The following is a 23,315-nucleotide window of genomic DNA, read 5'->3' on the forward strand; positions in this document are numbered from 1 at the left end:
ATTTGTCTCTACAAAGAGACAAACCGACAGAAAATCCAAACAGTGATGGATACCAAGCCCTGGGCATGCATCCTGTGGTAAAAATGTGCCCAGGGTTAGTCTTGGACACCTCAGATAAAACCTGCAATTTAACTCTCACCTTTCTCTATGGAATTCCCGAGAAATTAAACACTCAGGGATCGCAGTGTTCTCTGAGAGGTGGTGTGTGTGTGTGTGTGTGTGTGTGTGTGTGTGTGTGTGTGTGTGTTGTATTCCAAGTCATGGAAACTAAGGTTTTTTCCACAGAGGTAGGAAGGGGCCCAAAGATACTGAGTAATGTATAACCGGCCGGTAAGTAGTAGAGGGACCGCGCTGACCCCACAGGTGGGATCGTGCGTTTGAACACATTTCCCACCCCAAATGTTCCTGGGTGTGAGCTCTGATTCTTCCACACTTCTGCTTTTAATAAATGGAATAATCTAAAACTGGGGGAGGAAACACAGGCAAAGGCTGTGCCCTCTGCCTCTTGAATAGCTCCGTGTCAGTCCTGAAGTGGTGTTGCTGCATCTAAATAGCCCTTGATAAACTGTTGCCCTCCAACGCCATTGGAAAATCACTATCCTTCCACTGTAAATGTCTTCAGGAAACTCTTCTCCATTCGTCATTAGATAATCAATCATTTTGTTTATCTGCTTAAGAGAGCTGAGTGGGGTCTAGGGCCTGTCAGCTATTAGGCCTGGCCCTTATCAACTCTAGGGCCTGTCAGCTATTAGGCCTGCCCCTTATCTGCCCTGGTATAAAGGAGGTGAGTGAGTTTGCCTGCAAGGAACTGTCCTCTACTTGCAAAGTCCTGCAAGATCCTATGGCTAGAATGATTTTTTTTTTTTCCCACAGAGTTTGAACCCAGGGTCTCCAGCATGAGGCAAGCTGACTTCTGGGAGCAAAGTTCATACTGAGGAAACTTGGGAGAAGCCTGTTCAAGAGCCCCCTGAAGCTGTGTGTGTGGTCATGCAGGCCTGTCACTGAAGTTCCTGACATACTGAAGCAAGAGGGTTTGACGTGTGAGGCCAATGAGGTCATGGCAAAATTAACCTCTTCAAGCAAAGAAGAACATGGATTTCTTTGAAAGCTGGGCTACCAAAAGGCAGTGGATATATACACACACATATATAGTGATATATATAATGTGATAGATAGTATGTGATATATATATAATGTGATTATAATATGTGATATATATACATGAAACCTTAGGGTCGTATGTGGGGCACCACTAGCTGTGTGCCCACAAGGCTTCTCACTAGTGGATGAAGCCAAGGTTAGGTTAGGGCAAACAGGAATCACATCTGTTAGCATGAACCAGCACGTTTATATATTTAAGCATGGAGAGAATATGGGCCTCTGTAGTTACTCCCACATCCTGCAAATGGCAATTTTCTCCCAGCTCCCTTTTCCTAACACAACCAGCTTAGTTCGGCAGAGACTCTGATCGTCAGACGTTCTCTTGCCTTGGATCTTTATCCAACATCATGGATCCAATCCACGGACTCTCTAAAACCTCCGCAGTGTAGGCTTTGCATTTGACTCGTCTCTCTTCCTCTGACACCGCAGCCCCTGAGCAGCTGCTCTGAGAGAATAACAGCTTCCCATGCACGGAGCCTTGGCCTAGCGTTTGAGGCACACGGTCTTTTCAGGGCTAGAAAGACTGAGGCTGTAGGCATGCGCCTCAGATGACAGGAGTCCCTAGGCATCCCAGATAAAGACCCTCCATTTATCTATCTGTCTATACCAGGCTGAGTGGAGGAACAGAGTGCTCTTATGCCTAAGACTGGCACAAACTCCTGCTGAGCCTTCCTGTCCTGACGCATCTTTCCCGTGTTCCATCTTCAGCATCCTTAACTCTCCTCCATCTTGACAGATCTTTGACTCACACCCAGGTTGAAGTCTCATCGCCATCCATGTGTCCCTCTCCACAATCTCCACCCCTCGTCACGTCATCCGCCGTATTCTCTCAAAGGGCATGTCACCTTTTCCTCACCTGTGACTACTCCTCGAAATGGGAAACTTCCTTTGGATGCTGGCTTCTTCTTTGTTCTCTAGGGTGTCTGGTGTTGTGGTACAGTTTGGGTTTTTCAAAAAGAACCAGGTAAGGACTAATTATTTCCTCCCAGGGATCAAGTTTGCAATCGAAGTTAGTGCCAGCAAATGACTGAAACGCCGGGAAGACTGACCAGGATTCCCTGTCTTGAGCAAGAGTATAGGCATGCGCCTAAGATTATAAGAGTAGCCCAGGCATCCCAGAGATCCTCCTCCATTAATGTATCCATCAATACCAGGCAATACAGACAGCTCTTAGGTCAAACTTAGGTCCCTGCCTTTCCTATTTACAGTTTTCTTCCTGCATTAAAGAGGTGCAATTCTAAAAACTCAGCCAAATACGCTCTGCCTGGGAACTTCAATTTTTGTCAGTAGCAATTTGGCATTTTGCTTGAAGTGGCCTAATATGCCAGTTGGTACAAAACAGAGGGATTCCCCAGAATGAGAGGCGTTCTGTGGTCAAAACCAGGGAGCCCTGGGAACTGAGTACAGCCACTTCCCTTGCTGGGCCTTTTTTAAAGGGAGCTGTTTTATCTTGCTCTTCTTTTATGCTCTGGTAGTTCCAGAAAACACTGTGTCCCGGAAAAGCCATTCCTTCACTTGGTCCAATTGCTTTAGAATCTCAAAATAGTCCCGATTTCATTCACTCGGCTGTTCTCGAGTTCAGGAGTGGAGACAACCGTGGCTGGACGTTTTAACTAACTCTGGAGTACAGAAAGGACCTGTTTGGTCCTAGAAGGAAATTTGCTAATCAAGCGACCCCACAGAGCTAATGACAATCAGGACCAGGTGACTACACCTTAGGAGAAGGTGAACTTGAACTCCCCTCGAAGTCTGGGAAGGTGGACTATTGCACCGGTTTGGAACAAGCCCAGAACCTTTTAGAACTTACACCTCTTTCTCAAATGGCCTCCATTTCTGTAGAGCCAAGTTAAAAAGGAAGTGGTCTATTCAAAATCTTGGAGGTGAGATCATCTGGGCCATCTTTAGCTGAATGGAAGGAGAAGTGTTGCAAAGTGTTGGCTAGGTCTAAAATTACAAGAGAGGAGAAGCCCGGGGACCCACCCTGACGTCCATAATGAAGGCAGAAGTGTTCAACGTGCAACTAATTGAGAAGAAACTTCCACTATTGCCCTCATTTTATAGCCAGAAATGAGGGCGACATGGTAGAATTACGTTATCCAGACCATGGATACTGAGTCCCAGTGACCGCAGTGTCTGGGAGTCACCGCCAGTCACAGTAGCTGACGTGTATAAAAAATCCCCATGTCTGCAAGGCCGGGTGCTGAGGCTTTTTACCTAATACTCACAAGTTCACTGAGTGGGAGGCTCTAATGTTACCCCAGAATTGAAAGCCAAGTGACAGTAGTGGTAAGATCCAAAGGGAAAGCAGGGCTGAGGGCAACACGGAGGCAGCTGGTCCCCATGCTTGAAGATGCACGGAAGGTACCTGTAACCAGTCCTGGGTCTCTGAGTGTTTCAGGACAAAGAGTAGTAACACGAGGTGGAGAGGAGAGCTGGCATTGGCTTCCGGGGACATTGTACTGGGCTCTTATAGATACATTCAAAGAATGTCACGCTGTGCAGGCACCCCAAACCATGGATCCGAGCTTGACATCTGGCCCCGTTACCACAAGAAAGGACCACAGGCTCGCCCCAAGCTGTTATTTTATTTGTTTTACACGGGTGGGATTTACCATCAGCGTCTATGCAGCCTGCACCTCAATTAGAAGGCAGTTCATAATCTATATTTTGATAAGGATATTTTCTAAAGACTCATTTGTCAAGCTGAGATTAAGGGCGAAGATCAGACCTCGTTTGTTCGTGTTAATTTCTTTCTTAAATCTCACCCCCTCCCCACCCCCCCAGATTTAATGACTCTGCCTTGGATGTGCCATCTGGTTTGAATGCAAGCCAGGTCCCATCCATGGTGGGGAAGAGGGCTGAGACTGGTCACCTGGCTCCAAACAAAAATTAAACCAGGCTTTCGAGATGCCAGCCCCTCCAGAGGGCAAAGGCAAATCGCACCAATATGTTTGTCGTTCGTTCTTTCCCCAGGTCTATGGAAAACAAGTTTATCTTGGAACGGGCAGCATTCGGTTGAACATTGGCTTGCTTTCTGATTCCCGGTCAAGGAAGAGAATGAATGGCAGTGTACCATGAGCATCTGCTGATAGTGCTACACTGAAGACGTTGAGAGTGGCCGTTTGATTTCCCTGGAGGCCTGAGGATTTATCACGTGGTCACCTGAAATCTCAGAACTTTCTCTGGGGCTGTGTCAGTGTGTCCCCACCCACCTACCACGTTTATAGACTTCCCATCAGTTCCAGTCCCAGTTCTTCAGCAGACAGTGTCTTTCTGAGAAAAAAAGAAAGACAAGTTGGCCCAGAGGAAAATGCACAACGGGAAAGACCCTGTGAAATGGTTGGGATAAGTGAGGAGGACTATAGTTCATTTGGCGCTTAATGAAGTGCATGAGTTGGGGACCATGGAGGGAAAGGATGCAAGAGAAACACTGAGTCTGCTTTGTGCCAGGAAGCACTCTGTGGCGGACTTTGGAAAAGGTACCTCTCTGTCCCTGTGTGCAGGGCACAGCAAGGCCCACCTCTTCACAGCCTTCCCGGTCTCCACCATCCAGTGAACGCTGTCCACCTTCAGCTTTCGCTTACTCTCTCCAAGGGTGGTGTGTGTAGCACAGGGACCCTACACTCTGTCAGAGAGTTAATGCCCTGCCTAAAATTGAATGAGATTTTCTAACAGTAAGCCAGATGGGTGCTTTAAGGTTTTACTTCTAGCCGCACAAGAGCCTTGACTGAAGATGTGATGTTCTCTCTGAAGAGTATTTAAAGTTTTCAATAAAGTATATAACCTCAAAAAAAAAAGTTTTACTTCTATAGGTACAGTTTTTAAACCATACTATGTCCCACTTAAAAAAGTAGTGTACCTGTCTCGTTAGAGTTTCTATTGCTGTGAACAGAAACCATGACCACAGCTACTCATATAAAAGAAAACATTTAATTGGGGCTCTGGCTTACAGTTTCAGAGGTTTAGCCCCTTGTCATGACGGTGGGAATCATGGCAGCAGGCAGGCACACTGGTGCTGAGAGCTCTACATCTTGACCTACAGGCAACAGAAGGGGACTGTCACTGGAAGGAGTTTGTGCACAGGGCAGAAAGCCTGCTCCCACAGTGACACATCTCCTCCAAAAAGGCCACGCCTCCTTCAGCAAGGCCACACCCCCTAATAGTGCCACTCCCTATGGGCCAAGCATTCAAACACATGAGTCTATGAAGGCCATACCTATTCAAACCACCACACTAACTTATAAATGGGCCACACAGAATAGAAATCCCTCCTTTTTGAATGTCAATATCCTAATTTTTAAGACTTATTTTAAGTGTGTGTGTGTATTGGTGAATGTTCAGGAGTGAAAGTGCCTACAGAAGCCAGATGAGCGCATCAGATCACCTGCAGTGAGTTACAGATGGTTTGTGAGACACCTGCAGTGAGTTACAGGTGGTTTGTGAGACACCTGCAGTGAGGAAATATGTAGATTAGATGTTTTTCCCCAGAGGCTTATAAGCTGTGGTCCAGCTAATCCGACAATGACTGTCTACCAGTGGAAAGTCCAAGAGTCCAGTAGCTTTTCATTCTACAAGGCTAAATGTCTCACCAGGCTTTCAGTATATACTGGAATCCCAAAGAAGTAGGCTTTAATGCCAGTGAGCGAATGCTCTCAAGCAAGACAAGAGAGCAAGCCGGGAAAGACGGAAAGCTTCACTCTTCATTTCCCTACATAGGCTTCCAGAAGGGGGTGTGGTCTAGATCTTAGAGGCGGATCTTCCCGCCGCAAAAGATCCAAATTAAAAGTAGGTCTTCAGGGTTGGGGATTTAGCTCAGTGGTAGAGCGCTTGCCTAGCATGCGCAAGGCCCTGAGTTCGGTCCCCAGCTCCGGGGGAAAAAAAAAAAAAAAAAGTAGGTCTTCACACTTCAAATGATTTTTAGTTAATTCCAAATGTATTCAAGTTGACCACCAAAAAGTAGCCAACAAAAAAAACCACTCTTAGCTGCTGAGCCATCCCCACAGCCCTCATTATAAAAATGATTAAGGTTACAATATCATATGTAGCAGCTACTTTTCTCTTCCTGGAATAAAATACCATAACCAAAGCAACTTATATAAGGAATTTATTTTGCCTTAACGTTCCAGCAGGATATGCTGGTTAGATTTTGGTGAACTTAACACAAGGAGGGTCATCTTAAAACAGGGAAACTTACCTAAGAAAATGACTTCTTCAGATTGACCTGTAAGGAAGTATAAGAGGTGTTTTGATGATTAATGATTGATGTGGGAGGGCCCAGACCACTGTGAGTGGTGCCATGCTGTCAGTTAGTCCTGAGATGTATGAAAAAGCAAGTTGGATAAGCCTTGGGGAGAGTGCCAGCAAAGAGCATTCCTCCCTGGCCTCTGCTTTAGTTCTTGATTCCAGGTTCCTGCCTGCTTGAATTCCTGCCTTGGCTTCCTACATGGGGAATATAGTCAAAAGCTATACGTCAAATAAACCCCTTCCTTCCCAAGTTGTCCTTGTCATTGTTTTGGTCATGGTGATTAGAACAACAATAGAAGCCAAAACATGACAGATGATAAGAGTCCTTGGTGGTAGGTAGGCGTGCTATCAAGTAGCAGGATTAAGAAGCTGAGAGATCACATCTCAACCACAAACAGGAAGGCAGGGCTCGGAGTAGGCACTGAAAGTGGATCAAGGCCATAAACTCTCAAAGTCCACCCCAGTGATGTACTAGCTCTAACAAGACTCCACATCTTTTTTTAAAAAGATTTATTTATTTATTATATATAAGTGCACTGTTGCTGTCTTCAGACGCACCAGATCTCATTACAGATGGTTGTGAACCACCATGTGGTTGCTGGGATTTGAACTCAGGACCTCTGGAAGAGCAGTCAGTGCTCTTAACCGCTGAGCCATCTCTCCAACCCCCAAGACTCCACATCTTAAAAGTTCCATATCCTCCCTTAGTTAGTGTTTCCATTGCTATGAAGAGATATCAGAACTAAGGTAACTCTTATAAAGGCAAGCATTTAATTGGAACTGGCTTACAGTTTCAGAGGTTCAGTCCATTATCATCAGGGGGGGAGGCAGGACAGCATCCAGGCAGACATGTTGCTGGAGGAGCTGAGAGTTCTACATCTCATCTGAAAGCAGCCCAGAAAAGACTGGCCTCCTCCAGCATCTAGGAGGAAGCTCTCTTCTGCAATGAGTAGAGCCTGAGCATAAGAGACCTCTAAAGCCCACCCCCACAGTGACACACTTCCTCCAACAAGGCCACGCCTCCTAAGAGTACCACTCCCTATGGGCCACTCAAACCACCATACTCGCCAAACAGTGCCATCAACTAGGGACCAAGTGTTCAACACAGAAGCCTCTGGGGAACATTTTTTTTTTTCATTCAAACCACCACAGTTTTAGAGCATAGTATCAGAAATGACAACTCCCACTGAAGAACTGCAATTTTCACTATTAGTGGTAGTAGAGACAGCTCACGCCCAGCCATTACTATTCTCATATTGTAATATGTGCCCTCTGTAATTAGTTTACAAGGATTGAAGGTTATTTCGGATTAGAGTTTTGAAGGTTTAAGCCTGCGACCAGTAGCCCTGTGGCTTTGGCTCTGTGGTAACCCACTGTGGTGGGAGCACAGGGAGCAATAAGCTATTCAACCTCACACTGAGACAAAAGAGAACGCCAAGCAAAGTGCAGGGGCCCCACTATCCCCTCCAGTGGCCTGTGTCAAGTTCCCACTAGCCTCGGCCTTTCGAGGCTCTACTATCTCCCAAAAGCAACACGCTGAGAACAGAGCCTTTTTATACAAGGAGCACTCTAGATCTAAACCATAGCAAGATATATCAAATGCAAGTCAAGGAAATCCAGGCAGCCATTTTTTGGTATTCCTGATACTACTCTGGTAGGAATTTACCTAGCCCAATTCCCTATTTGCTTTCCCCCCATCCTGTGACATGGAGAGATCACAGGCATAATGCCTTGTAAGGGTAAGGGCCAACAGTGTTATAAGATTTTCACCATGGTTAGTCACTATTCTATCATTTTCATTAATCCAAAAAGTGTGTATGCAACATCATGTATCAGGGGACTGCATGACCACAACTTGAGATATATCTCTGATAGTACACTTCTCTGCTCTCAATCAAGGCAGTCTTCGAAAGCTGGGCCCTTGTGGTAGGTTTAAAAATGTTGGTGGTGCCCCAGAACTCAGAAGGCAAAGGCAGACAGATCTCTGAATTCCAGGATAGTCAGAAATACACAGGAAAAATCGTGTCTCACTCCTCCCCCAACACACACACACACAGACACACACACACACACGTACACACACTCACACACACTCACACACACACACGCTCACACACAAACACATACACACACACACTCACACAGAGGTGGAGGTGATTTCAAATTTCTCTGAGAAGACTGGAATTTTACATACAGTGGCTAGCAGATACCTCAGTTTGGTTACTTGGCTGGAACAACAGATACTCGTCAGGTACTAAAGAACAATTTGACACAGCCCTTCTTCCCTTATTCTTGCAGTGTCCTATTGGTTCTTGAATGCTATTATATCATATAATTTACATTTTAAAACTACACTTGGAATCTTTAAGTTTATGTGTTGAGGATTCGGGCTTTATCCTAACACGAAATATGAATTTATTTGTTCTTTTTATGACTTTGGCAAACATTTGGATGTAAAAGCAGATAAGGAAAGTCAGGTTTTCTGTGCATCTAGACAGTATATTTGAAGCTACCTGTAGCCTACAAGAATGACATCAGCGCAGAGGGAAGCCACTCTACCAAGAAAGAAAATCAGGGCTGGTCATGGAGGCCATGCCTATAATCTCAGCACACTGCAGACAGGGCATGGCAATCACAGCAAGTTCCAGGTCAGTGAGAGCTAAAACAGGGACAGGAAGGAAGGACAGGCAGGCAGTTCATGGGGGTGGGGGTGGGGAGAAACGCAGATAAAGAACAGATAGAAAAGCAGTCAAAAATAGCATACAAAGAAATCATATCTCTTGTGTTTTCAATGTTTTTGCTTTTAGTCTTCTATCCTAACTACATTCTATATTCTAAAATATTACAATAAACTGGGTCACAGAGGTGGCTCAGAGGGTAGAGGTGCCTTCTGTTGGGCCTGATAATGTGGGTTCAATACCAGAGACCCACATCGCTGAAAGAGAGTAGACACCCACAAGTTGTCTTCTGACCTATACAATGTCATTCTAGTGCCACTACCACCACCCATTACACACACACACACACATACACACACACACACACACACACAGACTCACACACACATACACACACACACACACACACACACACAACACACACACAAAAAAAACACACACACAAACATACACACACACAGACTCACACACAGACACACACACAAACATACACACACACAAACTCTCACACACATACACACACAAACTCTCACACACACAAACACACACACACACACACAAACTCACACACACATAAACACACACACATACACACAGACAAACACACACACAAACTCTCACACACACAAACACACACATAGACACACACACACATACACACACACAAACTCACACACACAAACACACATACACATGTGTGTGAATATACACAAATGGAGGTAATAAAAATTACAACAAACCCCTCATTTTTAGACTACTTTTAAGTTGGGCTCTGTTCTCTGAGGCTCTAAGTTTCTTAGCCTCTGTTCTCTGAGGCTCAAAGGTCCTAGCAAATTTTGTCTGAAGGGGAGTGCAGGCTGTAGCCCATCAAATCAAATGGTTCTGCCACAGCAGACTCAATGAGAAATGGGTCCTCTCCCAACCACGCACAGTGTGCTAGAGTGCGGTCAGTTCTTACAGTCTTGGAACAAAGCGAAGTTAGGAGCAAAGACAGACTCCAGGCCAAGGTTGGCTCACCGGAAGTAGTCGGAAGAAAGCAGACGGAGGATGTGTCTGTGACTAAGAAGTTTGTCGGATCAGGAGCACCAGTGTGAGGTTATTCCAGTTCAGTCTAGCCTCAGCCGAAGGGACGCCACTCAGGCATAGTATCCACCAGATACGGCATCGTGATCCTTCAAATCTTAAAGTAGGAGGCGCTGAAGAAAATGGTAAAATTCTGGCAACCAGAGTGGGAGTGTTTGAGAGAAACCAGATGCCTTCCAGCGCCCCAAGGCCCGCCTGTGGCTACTCCATTCCATTCATTCCTCAAGCCTGCTCGAGATGGAGGCTCTTGTGATGCATGTCAGCTTGTGATACACACGAGGAAAATTTATACTGAAAATATAAGAAGAATTTATACTCAAAATATATAACGACTGTGAACCAAGTTTCAGAAGATAAATACTATAGCAGAAAAGCCAGTATTACATTAGAAGGAAAGCAAATAAGTGATAAATATAAGGGAGAAGAGTTTAAAGCATCATACTTTGACTAATTACTTCCTTGCATAATCTTAAAACAGATCGCTTTAGTTTGCTCTTAGTTTCTTTGTAACATTAAATCTGACAGGGAGTGTAAAGCATGTTTTGTTTAAAACACAGTGCGTGTGATGTTCAACTCTGTAGAGTTTGTGTAAACTCAGCGTTTGGTTGGTCTTTTGAGCCGTCCCTTGATGGCTCAGCAGCCATTTGTCCTGTGTGAACTAATCAAAGTGATGCAGATTCCAACAGAGCGCTCCCTGTCACTCGAGAGAGTGTCCTGAGACTTTCACTTGAACTTGCTATACAGCTGAGGTTTCCCTCTAGCTCTCCATGTCAGATTGTCTGAAGGAAAGCGGTTTATTAAGCTCACAGTTCTGAGGGTCTAAGGGCACATAGCACTGAAATTGGCTTGGCTCTCCTGAGGACCCCACGGTGACTGGAATCACAATGGCGGGAGAGCTTGCAGGATGAAGAGGTCACATACGTCAGATGGGAAGTCAGAGCAGCCAGGCAGTAGCAGGCTTTGGTCTTTCCTGTGTTCTGTCTTCCTCCCTTCCTTCCTTCCTTCCTTCCTTCCTTTTTTTTTCTTTTTTTCATTCTTTCTTTTCTCTTATACTAGAGGCTGAACTCAGGGTCTCACACACACACATATTTGTCAAGGTCTCTGTCACTAAGCTATATTCCTACGTGTGTGTGTGTGTGTGTGTGTGTGTGTGTGTATGTGTGTGTGTTGTTATTGTTGTTGTTGTTGTTATATCAATATGCTCACCCTGTGACAGAGCTGGAGACTTCGTTCAGCTAGTAGAATGCTTGCCTGACATGCACAAAGCCCTAGGATGGATCCCCGGCATACATGACATACATAAACCATGGTGGTGGCACATGTCTGTTTTGCCACTACATGGGAAGTAGAAGCAGGAACATCAGGAGTTAAAAACCAAGTTCAAGGTCATCGTCAGCTACTGCAAGTTCAAGGCCAGTTTAGTCTGTATAAAGATCTGTCTTAAAAATAAAATGAGACAAGGTCTGTCCAAGTCCTCCAGGATGCTCTGAACTCACTGTTATCTAGGCAGGCCTTGAACTGCCCTCCTTCTGCTCTACCTTCCTATGCAGCTGGGAATGTAGGTTATCACATGGGCCCAGCAGGCCTGTTCTTTTATAAGCACCCCTTGTGAGAACCAATTCAGAGACCAAGAAGACTTTTCAAAGAGCAGCACTTTAGGATGGCATAAAGACCTCCTCCTAGGGCTGGACAGATGGCTCAGTGGTTAAAAGTACTGGCTGCTCTTGCAGAGAACTTAGGTTCCAGGACCTGGGTTCAAGTTCCAGCACTCGCATGGTGGCTCACAACCACTTGTAACTCCAGTTCCAGGGAATCTGACACTCTCTTCTGGCTCCAGCAGGCACTGTTCACATGTGGTGCACAGAAAAAAGAAATATATATATATATATATATACTTTTACATGTGTATACATACAAATACACATACACACACACAGACAGATACATATATGGTGATGGTGACAATGAAGACCTCACAGTGGATCAATCCACCAAACCTTCATATGGTTACAATGAAACTTGAGTTCATCACAGGATGTCCCTGATCACAGGAACGCATGGGGGGAATACATACTAACCCTAGCAAAAACCATAGTTAGTCCACCAAATTGGCATCAATTTTCAAACACTCAATGTTCGTAAAAGGGTAGAAAGGGGGTAGGTTCATATATTGTGCATGGGAGTATAAGTTAGTACAGCCTTGTAGAGAACAATTAATAACATATGGTAAAAAAAAAAACAAACTAGAAAGAATGCAGGAAGTAAAGACGTAATCAAGGATCCACATGCAGCATTCAGTGACGAAAACTGAAGAGACCCAGGGTTTCTAACAGCAGAATAACAGTTAAACAGAGGTTCACATGAATGCATGGTGCAGTTCCTCTCCAGAGGCTTCCTCAGTAGGTCAGTAGATCAGTAGGTCAGTAGGTCAGTAGGTCAGTGGTAGAGCACGACGTGTGGAGCAGGCAGAAAGCCCAAGTTTCATCCCCAGCACCACACTAAAAACCAAAAAAAAAAAAAAAAAAGATTTCTAAGGAAAAGAAAAGATAACTTTTTGAAAACCTATCCTATAGCCTGGGTTAAAAATACAAAGATGCAGTTTTCCATGTAACATGTGACCGTAGCATGGGTAATTAATTATATGTCATAGAGAAGAGCCTGAAAAACATACGTCAAATGTCCAAACCTGATTTCTGCTCATTGGAATTCCATTGGTTTTATTTTCTTCTTTTCGTATGTTGCAATGTTCATACAAGGCACTCAATCATCAGAATAAATTTAGTCTTAAAAGAAATACATGTGAGTCTGCAGAGATGGCTCAGTGGTTAAGTGGTTAAGTGAGTGCTGGCTGCTTTTCCAGGGGACCCAGGTTCGATTCCCAACACCCACGTGGCAGCTCACTATTTGTAACTCCAGTTCCAGGAAATACCAGGCTGGCCTCGGGTGCTACAGGAATGTGTACAGGCATGCTCACAAACCACAGATACACGTAAAACAAGATAAATGTTTAAAACTTTTAAAGAAACACATGCAGCAAAACACACACAGTTTAAGTCGTCGCCGAAACTGCTCGTCCCATTTATGGCTACCATTCTAAATTTCAGTCTGTGATTGCTGGAGAGCACATGTGTTCACAGGGAAAGTGCTTTCTTCCTGGAACATCAATCTAAGCTTCCTCCTCGGCCTTCGAGCAATCCTTCACCGACATGTGCATTTTGTCTAAGCTAATTGCCCAGGACTCATAAAATTGGGGATTTTTAAATACATTTCAACAATGTCAGGAATCCAGTTGCTTAGTTCTACAATACAAAACATTTCCAGAACTCTGGCTTCGAGCTGGGAGAGGGGGTAAAAAAAAATGGAAGCAGATGAAGCTCTCCAAATGCTGCGTTTGCTTAACATTAATCCTGCCAGACTCTCAGGCCCCATGTCTGCTTCGTCATGCCTGCTTTAGCAGGCCTGTTTGAGAGACTCCAGGCCTCTCCCACAGCCTTCATGCTACTCTGCTGAGATGAGCTTTGGTAAAGTGGGCAAAGGCATGGGGGTCAAGTTTCACAGCAGGTGAGGAGACCTGGGGTCAGGGATGGAGATCTGTATCGTACTCCTTCTTGCCTTCACCTGGTGTTTGAACAGAGCACAGGGCTTCCATCCTGTTCAGAGTTAGTACATACATAGCAGCAGAGGACCCCACAGGTGACGGTATGAGGTACAATCTAAAACCAAAGGGTAAGGCATATGTGTGTGTGTGTGTGTGTGTGTGTGTGTGTGTGTCTGTGTGTGTGTGTGTGTGTGTGTTTTTGTGTGTGTGTGATGGGGTGGGGTGGGGGAGCTCTCCCATCAATCCACCTAAGTCAGGTGAGTTCCAGTTAGGGGGTTTCATAGCCAGGGCTGGGAACACAGTTTACATGAGTCAGTTCTTGTATTACATGTGTGATTTGGTCCCCAGCGTTTAAAAACAGAACAAAAAACTCACTAACACACAGAAGGTTCACAACCTATATTAACAATCCCTTTGCACTGCAGTGAACCCTCACCCTGCCTTACTCTGTAACATGTGAACATCCTCTACCCACTGTGCCTCCTAGTTCCAGCCACTAGAAAGGGAGGAGTTAAGTGATATTCACATCTCTTTAAAAATGAATGCTTTTAAAAGCTTAGCAGTAAAATTGTATGTACTTATCATGGCCTACATGATCTCTTGAGATACATACACATGGTCGAAGGGTTAGATTTTTGCTAATTGCCTCTCATAATTGTCATTTTGTGGCAAGGATGCATATTTCAAGGACGCAACATATCAGTAAGTACAGTCCCCCTGCTGTGCGGTAGGCCTCTTGTGCAATCCCACCTAACCAGCACTCCATGTCCTTTGGCCAACATCTCCTGACATCAGAGTCTTAATTTGAAGCCTGGCAATGTGCATTAGAAGACCATAAGCAGATGACAGACCATTTTTAAAAAGAAAAAGATCCAGGGCTTTCATTGGGTTTTTTTATTTATAAACCCAAGAAACAATGGATCGTGGAATTACTCAACCTTGAAATTCCATCTGACATTACCATTGCATGATTCTCCATGTCTGCATATTTTGGGTGCCACTTTCACTTGATTAGAGAATTTTATTCTATACCGTGGTTGGGGTTCATAAAGGCCTCAGGTTGGTAGGACTGGCTGGACTCCACTGTGAAATGAAAACTATTAGGATGGGAAAACCTACTGGAAAGTTTCCTTCTGCAACTCTGAGGGCTTTCTGTGAAAGTTGGGTTCTACATCTGCACACACAGCAGCCACAAAATACAGGAAAACCTATTGAAACAGACCTCTTCGATGTCAACGAATCTTGCAATAGACATGGTTGGGCTTTGTACTTTTAACTTTTAAAACTACTCAGACAATTATTGTTAATGTTGTCATCATAATATCCTGACACTGATCTTGGTCAGATTTTAAACTAGACCAAGCAAGGCATGGAGGTGAATGCCTGTAATCCAAGCACTCGGGAGGCAAAGGGCAGCCTAGACTGCGCAGCAAGTTCTAGGCCAGCCGGGGATACATAGCTAGACTTTGTTTCAAGCAAACAAAAGAGTAGTCTGGGACAATGTGGGAGTCAGAAAAAAAAATGCTTCCAAGAGGCAAGCCTGTCAAGATGTAAGTGATTTGATGGTAATGAATTTAGAATGATCAGATTACCACTACCTGCTTGATATCAATAATGCAAAATACCTGTTGACACCCATCTGTCAGATATCTATCTCTCTGTCCCATGCTTTCAAGAGAGGACGTCAGGAAGGTCTTGCTAGAGTGAGCAGAGCTGCTTTAGCTGAGACCTTGGCTGCATTGAGAAACGGTGCCTGGGAGCGGATACACTGTCTTTGCCCAGACGCTGACTCAGTGCGTTAGATCCACACTCTGTTTCCTGGCCAGCCTCAGTGAGAGCAAGAGCCCATTTCTCTGTTTCTGAATGCTCGGCCACGAGGTACAAGAGAGAGACAGTCCACCCGCAGAACCAAACAGCCGAGTAGAGAGCTGTTCGTTTTCATTTTTAAAATGACCCGTGTTTAAGGCCACTGGCTGCTCTCTCAGAGGACCCAGGATTGATTTTCAGCACCCAGGTGACAGTTCCCAGCTACCTGTCATTCTAGTCCCACGAGAACCAATGCCTTCTCTGGCCTCCAAGGCCACTAAGCATGCACAAGAAGGCAGAACAGTCAAACTGATAAAATAATTTGAGTGGTTCATCTTGAGCCAAGGTTGGCCTCACAGGCTGATAGATCCACCTGCTAGGGAGGTTGAGGCAGGAGGAGCATACACGCAAGGCCTGCTGGGCCACGGAGTGAGTTCAAGGCTGGTTGCCTAGGCAACTTAGCCGAGGGGTCAAAAGGAAGAGTTGGAATGGGCTGAGGCTGCAGCTCATCAGAGCCACGTTGGCATAGACCACGTGGAGCCCTGGGCTCCTCTCCGAGCTCTGGGAAAACCAAAGAGAAAAGCAAATAAACAAATACAGGATACAGCAGTGCTTTGGTCAACATCTTACAAAAGGTTGGATTTCAATGTTGGAACCCGGGATTGCACAGCTCTTTGGATTTTAAAAAGCGCCGTGCCACATGCTTTCTGTGTATCTTTGCCCGCAAAGAATTCAGAGAATCCACAAATGAAAACAGAGATAAATCAACCTCAAGCACTATGAAAGAATAGCATAGACACACACACACACACACACACACACACACACACACACGCACGCACGCACGCACGCACGCACGCAAGGTGCTAAACAATGGACGATTACCCGTATAAAGGAAATTCTGATCCATGGCGGTACATACTTGTGATCCTAGCAGCACTTAGCAGGTGGACTCAGGAGGGTTCCAAGTTCAAGGCTTGCTAGGGTTAGAGAGTGAGATCAAGCCTTGCCTGAGATATTTCAAAAGACCCTGTCTCACAAAAATAAAATAAAAAAATAGACTACTCCAAAACCTGCTGCCCCAACGATGAGCCTTAGAAAACTCCACGGTGAGGTGAGCCAGTCATAAAAGAACAATTTCTAGGATGATTCCTTCTATATGAGGCGCCCAGAAGTGTCAGGCTGAGAGTCATGCCATAGTAGAGGTCATCATATTCCAGGAGAGAAAGGTAGAACAGAACGGGAGCTGATGTTTAGTGGGCGCAGAGACTCTGTTTGAGAGAATGAAAAGTAAGTTCTGGAGGCGAGTATTGGCAAGCAATGTTTGCACAGGAGAATGAATGGGTTTACTGCCATGGAGTTTTCTATTTACACATGGTTAAGAAGGGGCTGGAAATGTAGCCCAGTCGGTGTCCAAATTGCTCACCATACAGGGATCCCTGGGTTTAGACGCTGCATCAGATATACAGCTGGTGGGGTGGTTCATGTTTATGATCCCAGCACTTGGGAGGCAGATGTGGGAGGATCTGAAGTTCAAAGTCAATGTCACCTACATGGGGAGTCTGAGGCCAGGACACTAGAAAACCTCGTCTCAAGAAAGAAACGGAGCACTCTGTAGACAGAGACAAACGGACTACACACAGAAATCCTGTCTTGAAAAACCCTAAAATAAACGTTTGCTGTATGTAACTCAGTGGATAGAATGCCAGCATAGCATGGCAAACCTGATGAGTTCCATTCCTAGCACCTTCTAAATCAGGGTAGTGACACATAGGCTGTAATCCCAGCCACTGAGGTGGTACGAATAGGAAGATTGGGAGTTCGAGGTCAGCCTCAGCCTCAACCAGCTCCTGGTCTACCTAGGGTAAGGAAGGGGGATGAGGGAGGGAGGGAAGAAGGGAGAAAGGGGGAAGGGAAAAGAAAGGAGGTTGGAAGGTAAAAAGAGAGAGCAAAGATAATCATGAGACAATGAGGAACAATAACTGAATGGAATAAATGGAACATTTTAAAGGCTCTGCCTTTCAGTAGTTCATAACGAAATATTTATGGGTCAAACAACACCCATTCCTGCTTCAGCTTACCGGGCGAGGGAAGACAAGAGACGACATGATACGGGTGAACTGACGAAATGTAAAAGGAAAAACTCAGAGGATTTAAGTAGGTTAGCCCTTTCTTCTGCGTGTCACAACTTAACGTGTAAATACGAACTCGAAAAGCTTCACAGGAGAAAAGCTGGTTGGTGGAAGCAACAGGTGGCTTGGCCGCCACAAATGCTCTCGCGAGAACTCAGTCCTCCGCCTGAATGAATTAGATCTCAAAGCTGCTGACCCAACAGAAATAGACGGTCTTCAAGCGGTTTACCCGTCAGCTTCATTCATGTTGAGCCTTCATTTCATTCAAAAACGGGTTGTACAGTCCCGTTCTATTGCATAAAAAGGGGAACTTTTGTGCTGTACCTATAAAAGATGTATTTACAGTCTGACTTTATTTTGGGATTTCCTAACATTGCTGGAAAGGAAGTGACCCCAGCAAGACTTCACATGTTGGCAGGAATTCTCTGTTATTAGGGACAGTGGTTTGAAACTTCAGTGACGGCACGAAATCCGGTGGTTACTTTACCAAGTGAATCCCGAGACATCTCCACAGATGCTCATTTATTTGATTTGAGCTGTGTGAAGCTTTGTAAAGTGCAACCAAGACTAAGGTCATCATAAAAGTGGTATAGTTCTTGACGTTCTGTGACGAGCTGGGGTTGGGGATTTAGCTCAGTGGTAAAGTGCTTACCTAGCAAGCACAAGGCCCTGGGTTCTGTCCCCAGCTCCGAAAAAAAGAAAAGAAAAAAAAAAATGTGACGAGCTATAAAAATTGTGAAATGCACCTATTATTACTGAAAACTTTGACACGGCAGTGCCAAAAGAATAAAGGTGCTTATCTGTGTGACATAAATTGCCTCAAAATAACTCTGAATGAAACACACACAGAGATGGCTACCTTTACTTCCTGGGTGTGGTTTCATAATCAATCACTGTCATTGGCAAATGAACGTGATCTTTCATGCCTGAGAGTGCTGCCTGTTCCAATCCTCACGATCCACAGTGCCACAGAGCCGCACAACTCTGTTAGTCATTTAACAGTGCCCTGATACTGTACGGAGGAGGCCATAGTAAATGGCTTGATTGCCTAGTCACGTCTCACACTGGATTACCATTTGGTTTACTTACTTAATTGTGACCAGTAACCCAGATAACATGGAAAACTAGCTACAAACGAAGACTTTAAAAAAGAAAAGGTCCACAAGAAAAAGCACATTGGGCTGATGAGATGGCTTAGCAGGTAAAGGCACTTACTTGCCATCAAATGACAACCTCAGTTCAATGCCCAGAAACCCCAATGGTGGAGGACAACTGATGCCCACAAGTTGGCATATGACTTCCAAACATGTACACACACGCACACACACACACACACACACACACACACACACACACACACACACACACACACACACACACTCTAAATGAATAATATCTAAATTTTTAAAAGAAAGAAAAAGCCTATGAAGTCACTTCTGTAAAAGTGAAGACTAGAAATTGCCACGCCCCATGATTCAACCTTTATCTTCTTGGATTCTCTGTGGATCTCTCTCCTTTCTTGCCATTAATTAGATTGCCTAAGCCATTTTGGGGTGTCACTTCCTCCTGCTTGGCTGCAGGCTGTGGGCTTGTACTTGGTGTAGGTTCTTAAAAGCAACCAGACTGGTGTCATCATTCAATGGCCCTAGTTAAGCGCTCCCTTGGTTCCCCCTGTTTAGTCTGGCTCATTGGGTGTTGCCCATAAAAACAGTTTGGCTTTTGTAATCACTATTAGAGCAGGCGTGTGACTAATCAGCCAGCCAGGGAGCACTGCAGTTATCGTCGACGGAGTGAGTCTCCTCTTTGAGTTTGTGCTTCTGTGCCTCCCAGCTCTTCGATGTCCTCATCTATATTTGATGCACAGTTGAAACTACAAAGTTGTTTGCTTTCTCTCCGCAAATACAGTCTACATTCTCTTGAAAGACTGAAGCTCACACTGCAGAATTTGAAAGTGTTTCCGAAATACTACCCAATTATGTAGACACCCCGAGCAGGAACGCCCTTTGTTCTCTGCAACAGAACTCCAGGCCATCGCTCACAGAGGGAATATTTGCAATGGGTCACATATGCTTCGTGTTTCTAGCTTCTAAAAGTAAGGTTTGAGGAGGGGCGGCGAGGTGGCTTATGGGTAAGAGTGCTTCATGGTTTGCTCACCTGAGTTCAAGCCCCAGCTGCCTTGTTGGAAGGAGAGAAAGAACCCAACTATTGAAAGTTGTCCAATAACCTTCCTGCGTGCACACACACACACACACACACACACACACACACACACACAAAACTAATGATGATAATAATAATAATAATACTTTGCAGTAAAGTTTATTTAGAGTTAGTTTACATTTACAGAATAATCACGAAGACAATAGAATGATGTCTCCATATATCCTGTATCCAATGGTGCCTCCACTACACTATAGGGACTGGCCCTGTGATGAACAGTGCAGACTTTCATGCCTACTTCTCTGGCTTTTGCCTTTTGTCCTTTTTGTTGCTCTGGGATCCCCTCTAGAAGGGTTCATTTTGATTGCCAATTTGATGGGATTAGAACCACCATGGAAACAAATCTCTAGGCATATCCGTGAGGGAGTTTCTACACTGGGTTAATATGGGTGAGAGTATGCAGAATAAAGTGAGCACCAGTATTCCTGTCTCTCTACTTCCTCACTGCCCATGCAACGTGACCCATACCTCACGCTCCCGCTGCTGTTAACTCCCCGACGGCAATCAACCGTATCTCAAACTGCGCCAAAACAAACCCTTACTTTCCAAAGTTGTGTCACCCCAGCAATACATAAAGTGACTAATATACCCCCAGACACAGATGGTCATCGTGGCTCTGTAGGATCCCGCCTATTGTGATAGATGGTACTTTTTCTCCACATACAGTTACCATGTCTCTCGTGACAGGTAGTCTTTTCTTTCTTACTTTTTCTTTTCTTGGCCTGTTTTAAAGACTATCTCTCTGGAGTCCAGGCTGCCTTTGATCTCAGACTCTGTCAGCCGCAGCCATCAAGCGCTGGAATTGCAGGCGTTCACCTTGGGTAGCTTTAGACTTCATTTCTGTTTGAGGGATTTAACCATTTTAAGGAGTTTCAGAGGATGTCCCTCAGTAGTGCTGTCTGGTGTTTTTCCTCATTAGATTGCAGTTAGTAGGCATTTCTCTAAGGAAGGCCCAGAGGCAAGATGCCATTGTTTTCCCATCTTAATAAGGCCACCTAGCATCCACATAGCCTGCTCAGTGACCTCTGGTCACTTGGCAGAGAGAGTGCCTGTGAAATTTCTGTTTTTTTTTTTTTTTTTTAAAGATTTATTTACTTATGTATATGAATACACTGAGCTGTCTTCAGACACACCAGAAGAGGGCACTAGACCTCATTACAGATGGGTGTGAGCCACCATGTGGTTGCTGGGAATTGAACTCTGGATCTCTGGAAGAGCAGTCAGTGCTCTTAACCGCTGATCCCAGCCCCCCCCCCCCATCTCTGTTTTAATTCTTGGGCAGGAAGCCGCTCCATAGGCCACACTTAAGTAGCAAGAAGCTATGCATGTCTCCTTGAGGCAAAGTACTTGCAGAAAATATAAGAAATTTCTATTTATTGAGTCATTTGCTTATAACTAAGGACTCAAACTTTATTTTAAATACATTGGATCATAATCCAATACTTCTTCAGCTTCACTCTCTCTCAACTGTTTTGGTTTTTTGACAAATTTCCCTGTGTTCAGAAAGAAAGGAGAGCACTTCCTTAGTCTCTTCTTCTACACGGTACCCATCTAGCCCCGTCTTGTATCTTAGCTGCCCCAGTCCTAGAATCAGCCATTTGTCCAAAGATCCCTGATCCTTTTCCTGGAGAGAAGTCCTGGAGGTCAAGTCAGCCGGTTATGTATGGGTGTGGCTGCTGAGTGTCCTTGTCTCAGAGAGAAATGAACGGAAACTTACATGCACAAAGTAGTACACATCTCAACTAATATTTCTACGTGTATCCTTCCGCAGTAACATACTTCATAGAGACGTGGCCAACCCTTCCATCAGGACCTCCACCGGTCTTCGTTCTTTCCCTGGTTCCCAGTGAGACATCTGGCTTCCACTCTCAACTCTCCATTCATTAACTGGGCAATTCTAGTGCCCAATGAAAATTAGTATCAATGAAAATTAGTGCTGGTGGATGGAAGGCAGCTTTATCAACTTCGGTCATGAACCGTGGTGTCTCAAAGACATTATTCAGTTTGGCCATCTGCCAGGGATCATTGGATGATTCTGTTACTCACGCAGAAGGAGAGATAAGAAAGAAAAGTGTTCTCCACCCAGCATGCATGGCAGTGAAACCTTGGAAGAGGAAAATGCAGTGTGTTTGTTTGGAATTTTAGCTCAATTTCTAGGAACATTTTGCCTCAGGTTTTTTTCTTCTTCCTTGAAATGCAGTCTTTGCTACAATATTCACCTCCTTCCCACCCCACTCTGCTGACTCAACCATTGCCCGCCCTTCACAGGGCCAAGAGGAGAAACCTTAATGAGTTCGTCATGAGTAGGAAGGGCCAGAGGGCACAGCAGGGATGGTCTAACCACTGACTGACTTAAGACTTAATGTGTAAGAGGAAGAAAAAACTGTGGGAGAAAAAGTGACCTACCCCACCCTTTGTGAGGTCCACAACTCCACTAGCCTATGCCTTTGTTTATTAAATCGAATGCCATTTAAAAAAAAATCTCTTTATTTATCAACCATCAATGTGGTATTCCTAACTCAATGGCAGTTCTTTAAAACCAAATGAATGCTCATTTTCGAAAAGTTGACCTGTTATCTGGAAAGAATAAGAAGCACATAATTCTACACAGGAAAATACAAAAATTTTCTTCATGTATGCTATAAGGCTTTATTTGCTTTTCTTTTATAACCTTTTGATGCTGGGGGTAAAATCTAAGACTTGAACTATTTTCCCTGACCCTTGAAGTTTAAGGTTCTAGAAAGCACCATGGAAAAGAGGCTTTGGAAACTCACCCACAAGAATCTAAGCCTGACTCTGCCATTTAACAACTTTGGAAACCCAGGCAAAAATTATTTGCTGTATTGTAAATTGATACTAGCCTTGATCAAGTATAATCTATTAAAATAGTATTTAAATGGGACATTCTATTGTTATTAGAAATCATGAAGGGTAAAACCATTGAACTTATAGCACAGAGTAAAACTAGTGTGTGAAAATTTACGTCATTAAAGAGGTGGACGGGATGTAGGACTGAGACAACATCCTGGCTAAAGGGGCTTTAGGAGAGCGTGTCAGCCATGGAACTCCAAAGATGAGTGAAGTCGGTTAGGCTAAAATCGAAAGAAACCATTCATAGACTGTAGAAGTGGGGTGGAAACATGATAGAACAAGAAGAAAGAAGAGAAGCCCCTTTCCTTCTCACAGTGAGGAGCCGCCATCACAACTGAATCCACACAGAACCAAAAGGAGTTGTTCACACTGATTTGGAGTTTTCTGTCCCAACTAGATGAACTTAATTAGTACAGATTTCATTTATATCTTTCCCTGACTTTCATCCTCCGGGTACCCCTCAAAACATGAGGAGACATAACTTTTCATCTTATGATTCTCCTTGTGAGATGTTCTAAGGAT

This window comes from Rattus rattus, chromosome 13 (genome assembly GCF_011064425.1).
Source record: "Rattus rattus isolate New Zealand chromosome 13, Rrattus_CSIRO_v1, whole genome shotgun sequence".
Classification (NCBI taxonomy): Eukaryota; Metazoa; Chordata; class Mammalia; order Rodentia; family Muridae; genus Rattus; species Rattus rattus.